The sequence below is a fragment of the Zingiber officinale genome, chromosome 7B, assembly GCF_018446385.1.
Source record: "Zingiber officinale cultivar Zhangliang chromosome 7B, Zo_v1.1, whole genome shotgun sequence".
In the NCBI taxonomy this organism is placed as follows: Eukaryota; Viridiplantae; Streptophyta; class Magnoliopsida; order Zingiberales; family Zingiberaceae; genus Zingiber; species Zingiber officinale.
This window is the reverse complement of record NC_055999.1, coordinates 103,297,026-103,303,048: the sequence shown is the minus strand read 5'-3', so window position 1 is coordinate 103,303,048 and position 6,023 is coordinate 103,297,026. Positions and strand designations below refer to the sequence as shown.

General features: G+C 38.0%; 1 long non-coding RNA gene across 1 annotated transcript; it reads left to right on the top strand.

The window, feature by feature from the left end:
- Positions 1-895: 895 nt before the first annotated feature.
- On the top strand, positions 896-3,233 carry LOC122004007. The gene is made up of 2 exons (XR_006118184.1): positions 896-1,247; positions 2,984-3,233. It is a non-coding gene; the product is annotated as an uncharacterized LOC122004007 (long non-coding RNA).
- Positions 3,234-6,023: the final 2,790 nt, after the last annotated feature.

The window sequence follows — 6,023 nt, the reverse complement described above, 5'->3', positions numbered from 1 at the left end:
TAATTTCTTTTCCAAATTCTTGGAACTTCTAATATTCGCTCGAGAACTATCATTTTTTTGCATTACAAAGCATACCTTTATGTTGTGTTTCCTATCAATCTGTTACAAATTTTTTTTTTGAGCAAGAATTCATATTTGTAAAAGGAAAATGATACCTAGTAAGGAATGGATGAGTTTTTTCAATGATCGGTTCAATGAAAAATACAAGGTTGGAGTTGAACAATTTTTTTAATTATGCTTTTAAGAAGACAAGTGAAGAGAATAGTATTCAGTGTCCATGTGTCAAGTGTAATAACATTGATTATGGATCTCATGAAGTAGTTGAAATGCATCTAAATGTGAATGGAATAATGCTAAATTATACAACTTGGTATCACCATGGTGAAAGGTTTGGTGAGTCTTCATCAAAGAATCGAAAGGAAGTGATTGTGTTGAAATCTTAAGGGATTTATATCCTAACATGGATGGTTTTGATAGAAGTGGATTGGAAATTGGTTCATCAAAGAATAAGAATGGAGAGGACTTGAATGACGAAGCAAAGACATTTTATAGATTATTAAAGGACTCTGAGCAACCAACTTATCCAGGTTGTGACACCTCAAAATTATCTGTGCTTGTCAAGCTATTACACATTAAGAGTATTTGTAAAATACAGTGATTAAATAATACTTAACTAATAAGGTTATTTGACAAATAATTTTATTGGATTTTTTAGGAATTTTTAGAAATTTTCTGAGATTTTTTTGGAGCTCGTATGACGTATTTAGAGGGGATGCATTCATGGGCCCGAAAAAAGTCTGTTAGGAATACCCGAAAGTGGGAGTTGATTAAGGAATCAACTTAGGGTTAATTGCACTAAACCTAAGTAATTTTTATAAAAGCCCTCTAACCCTAATTTGCCTACCCGACACCTCCTCCCCCCTCTTCATCGCCGACTTCTTCCCCAAGCCCTCTCGCCGCGACGCCACTTCTTCCCCCAAACCCTCACCTTGCGACGCCACTCTCTCTATCCTTCCTGCCCTCTCGCGAGTTCCCGAATGTCGTCGACCTCTCCTCCTCACGCCAACACCAAAGACGAGCCCCAGCCATCAGTCTCCTCCCTTCTCACGCGGGAGCACCGCAACAGCCGACGACCTTGCTCCCTCGCACGAGCACCATAGATCAAAGCCGTCGATCCTCTCCTCTCTGAGCCATGTCCTAACTGACTCAGCAAGTTTCTTCCTCAGTAGATACGGATAGAGTTCTAGGTATGTTGGTTTCGGTTTAACATGTGAATCGAAGATGTTTTTGGAGGTTTCGATGTTCTAGATCTGAGATCGAGGGAATGATTTAGTGATTCTGGAAGATAATTTGATGGTTTCTACTTGGATTTTCTCTGAAGATTGATTTACATTATATATTTTTCTCTTAATTGGTAGCTCTAGTTTCCGCTGATGTTCTTCATTGGGTTCAATGGCATATTTGGTTTGGTTTCCTGGTTGCGTGCTCTGAGTTGATTGGGTATTCTGATCTGGCGTGATCTATTTTGTTTTGTGCGATTTGAGTTGATTGGGTATGTTGTTTTTGTATGATCTGTTAAGTTTAGTGTGATCTGAATCGATCTGGTACGTTGTTCTTGCATGTCCTAATTTGTTCTTGTGTGATTTGAGTTGATCTTGAGGTGGATTCCAGGAGTGTGTGGTCTATTGTTTTGTGGTTCAGTGTTGCATGTAACTTCTTGTGGATTTCAGATTGTTCCTTGTTGAATAGGAAGGCTGCTGGACAGATTTGATTTGAGAGTTAGGAGTCTATATTCGATGTTAAACTAGGTTCCTTTTGATAGTGAACTATTGGGACAGAAGATAGCTAATTTGTATGCGCTGGTGCATGACGTTGATTGAGACGGTTGATGTGATGGGGCGTGTGTTGGTTCGATCTACGTATAAGGTGGGTACTTCTTACGTTGTCTCTTTAGTTCTTTGAACTTGGTGCATGAGATATTTTTGGATAAGGATTATTTTACCTTGACTCCACTCTTATTTTTCCTACGCTTGATACTTCCACTCGATCTTTGAGATATTCGTTTCCATATCTATACAGTCTCTCGTTGTTATCCATGAAATATAGCAGATACTAGATACCATGTTTGCATGTTTTGATTGTTGTTTATTTATGTTCTGTATTGAGCATGCTGGCTTCATGTAGCATACTTAATTTCTGCTTATATTTGTATGATGACTGTTGTATATTGCGCATCATATCATTGCATACGTGTTAACGATAAATTCTCCCTTGCGGTCGAGAGAGTTGTTAACTAGTGTCGCACGCTCGGCCACTCGAGAGAGTGGTAGCTGGAGCAGATGTCACTTATCCTGTCATGCCGCACTCGACCACTTGTGGGTAGTGGTAGCTGGAGTTGCGAGCAACAGGGAGCCCCTTCGCTGTGTAGCTAGTTAGCTACTCAGCACCTGTCCATTCGGTCACTCGAGAGTAATGGCGGCCTTTGAGTGGTACAGTTGTCATCGATCCGGCCTCTCGACCATACAGGGGTCGTAGTGCAAAGAGGTGGGCGGGGTGACCATCCGTGCATACGCTATTATTATATTTGCTTTGGCTGCTGCTGTTTACATACGTTGTTATTGCTTACTTACTGCTGTTGCTCACTTATGCTGCTATGCTTGCTTATGTTGAGATATACGCTCGTTGTAGGTGTTTAGTCCTTGGTTTACTTATTGGAAGTTTGTATATACCTTATATATTTCCTCTGTAGTTATGAGCAGTACTGTAGCAGATTAGTACTACTTCTGACCTTCAATTACTAGCCTAGGATATGGTTTCAGGTATGAACATTTATTATGATTTTGTTTTAGTATATGCTATTCCTCTTATGAGACTGTATACTCCTGGCTCACTTTCTAGTTGTATATTATGTTTATGCACTATCTTTCCTTACTCGCTGAGTTCCAATACTCACCACCCCACAAACTGATTTTTCTTTCGTCAGGTAGCAGGTAGATGAATTATGGATGCTTGGAGAGTCCCAACTGTCGGTCCCACTTCCCACATCATATCTGAGGACATTTATCGATTTTATTTCCGTTTTACTTATATTTTTAGTATTCAGCAATTTTAGTATTGTATGAATTTGACTGTGTTTGGAGTTTGATTCGTGGTGTTTTGCTATCGTGATCTTGTGATTGTGTAAGCCTAATTGGCTAGTAAACTTTAGTTGTGGATTGTGGGTTTTCTCTTCATTTTTTCGCTGTGCTTTTAATACAGTAGTGTGGGTTGAATATTAACTGCGTGGTTGTTTTGTTGATTTATGTCCAACAGGTAGGCTGTGTTATATAAACTGCGTGGTTATGTATGTTCCAGCCGTGTGGGCTGATGAATATGTTATATGTTGTTTGTGTATGTATATTAGTCCCAATTGTTACCAATATAGGGAAGATGTTGTCAGATTTTTTTCTGACAGGGACTCCTCTGGGGCGTGACAGTATTGGTCGGTGGAGTAATAAATTATTTGATATGTTACTACAATTATTGAAACAAATACTCCCAATCGGTTCTGATTTGCTAGAATCCTATTATGATGCCAAAAAAATTATTAAAGATCTTGGTCTCTCTTATAAAAAAAATAGATGTGTGTATCAATGATTGTACGCTGTATTGGAAGGAAGGAGAGGAGTCTAACATGTGCAAAATATGTGGTGCTTCTAGATGGAAAGCCAATAGCCATACTCGAGAAACCCAAGTTTGAGACAACGATAAGAAATTAGCAGTGAAGACCATGCGTTACTTTCCTTTAAAGCCAAGGCTTCAAAGGTTATTCATGTCTAAAAAGACTGCTTCTTTTATGAGATGACATCATGAAAAAAAGAGTGGATGATGAAGTGATGAGACATCCAGCTAATTTTGTGGCATGGAAGTCATTTGATGATATACATAAAGATTTTTCCATTAAACCTCGAAATGTACGGCTTGGTCTTGCTAGTGATGGTTTCCAACCATTTACTCATTCAAAAAATTCATACAGCATTGTTGGGGCAATTTCCTTTGGTCAAGTTTGATCAGTTTGACTAAGCTTAAGTTGAGTCAAGCTTGAGTCAAGATTTGAGTTTTGATGTTTGACAATATAAGGAGATTGCTGGAGCAATCGTCCGGTTATGGAGATAGTCAAATGGTTGACCAGGTTGATAAGAAGACAAGTCAAGTAGGTCAGGCGGAACTGCTAATGAATCATTCTGCTGCTTGAAGTTCTGTCAGTAGTTCCGCTAATGAATATATCCTCTTATTCATATTATAGTTCAGGCGGAACTGCTCAAAACTTCTAGGTAGCATTTGGAGGATCATATCGATCTGGGTTTTGTAGGATCGAAAAGAATTTAGATATCTCCACAATGACATGATATTGTCCACTTTGGGCCTAAGCCCTCATGGTTTTGCTCTTGGGCTCTACCCAAAAGGCCTCATGCCAATGGAGATATCTTTTTCTTTTATAACATGCATCCCAGATTGTTTCAATAAATTTTAATTTGGGCAATGTAACACCCTAAATTTCATGATTTGGAGTCCCAAAAGACCTTATTAAAATCTAGAAATGCTATAGAAAAATTCTAGAGATTTTTAGGAATTTTTAGAGCATATAGTTTCTAGTTCTTTTCGTATACATGCACATTCGTGATTTTGTGAGTTAGATAGCGCTTACTAAGCAAATTTTGCTTATAGACTACACTTCCTCTTACTGCAGATAAAGGAAAGGAAAAGATTTAGCAAGGAAGGCGACAAGGTGGCGCGGATGGTGTGTGATGCCAGGACTATGGAAGCCTTGGGACTTAGTTTAAGAATTTATTAAGATTGCCATTTATTAAGAATGTATTAGATGAGTCATTTAGTCTTCCGCTGTTAGTTAATTGTATGTTTTTATTTTGTTTCCGCTATTCATTACTTGCATGATTTGATTTCATTAAACTGCGTGGTGATGTTATTCCTTTTGTGTGTTTGATATGTGTTCCAGCCGCTTGTGGCTGTGTATATTATGTTATGTATGTCGGTTTAAGGTCACCGGTACAGGGTTTTCATGTGATTTTTAATCATACCGGTTAAGTAAAGGTAGTAAGTGAGGGTGGGATGTTACAAGTTGGTATCAGAGCAGTTCCCATTCTCCAGATCACACATCAGACCAGCCTTGCCGTCTTCAAGTAAGAAAGTATTTAAGTTTCCTTTTATACTTTCTTTATTATTTGCAGTATGGAATAATTGCTTATATGTGCTTTAGTAAGATAGAAATTTTGTTCTCTTATATTCATATATATAAGTATGTTTAGAAAGGATAGAGAAGATATCAAGTCTTCCAAAGACCACTAATGGGTACGATGCGAGATGAATACTAGAAGACTGAGAAGTTAAGAGATTAAGACACAGAAAGGTACCACTAGTAAAATAGTATAAACCCATGATCTTTCCCATGTGTTTCCAATATGGGACTATGTTTGCAACCTTGCAACTGTAACACCCCAAATTTCATGATTTGGAGTCCCAAAAGACCTTATTAAAATCTAGAAATGCTATAGAAAAATTCTAGAGATTTTTAGGAATTTTTAGAGCATATAGTTTCTAGTTCTTTTCGTATACATGCACATTCGTGATTTTGTGAGTTAGATAGCGCTTACTAAGCAAATTTTGCTTATAGACTACACTTCCTCTTACTGCAGATAAAGGAAAGGAAAAGATTTAGCAAGGAAGGCGACAAGGTGGCGCGGATGGTGTGTGATGCCAGGACTATGGAAGCCTTGGGACTTAGTTTAAGAATTTATTAAGATTGCCATTTATTAAGAATGTATTAGATGAGTCATTTAGTCTTCCGCTGTTAGTTAATTGTATGTTTTTATTTTGTTTCCGCTATTCATTACTTGCATGATTTGATTTCATTAAACTGCGTGGTGATGTTATTCCTTTTGTGTGTTTGATATGTGTTCCAGCCGCTTGTGGCTGTGTATATTATGTTATGTATGTCAGTTTAAGGTCACCGGTACAGGGGAGAT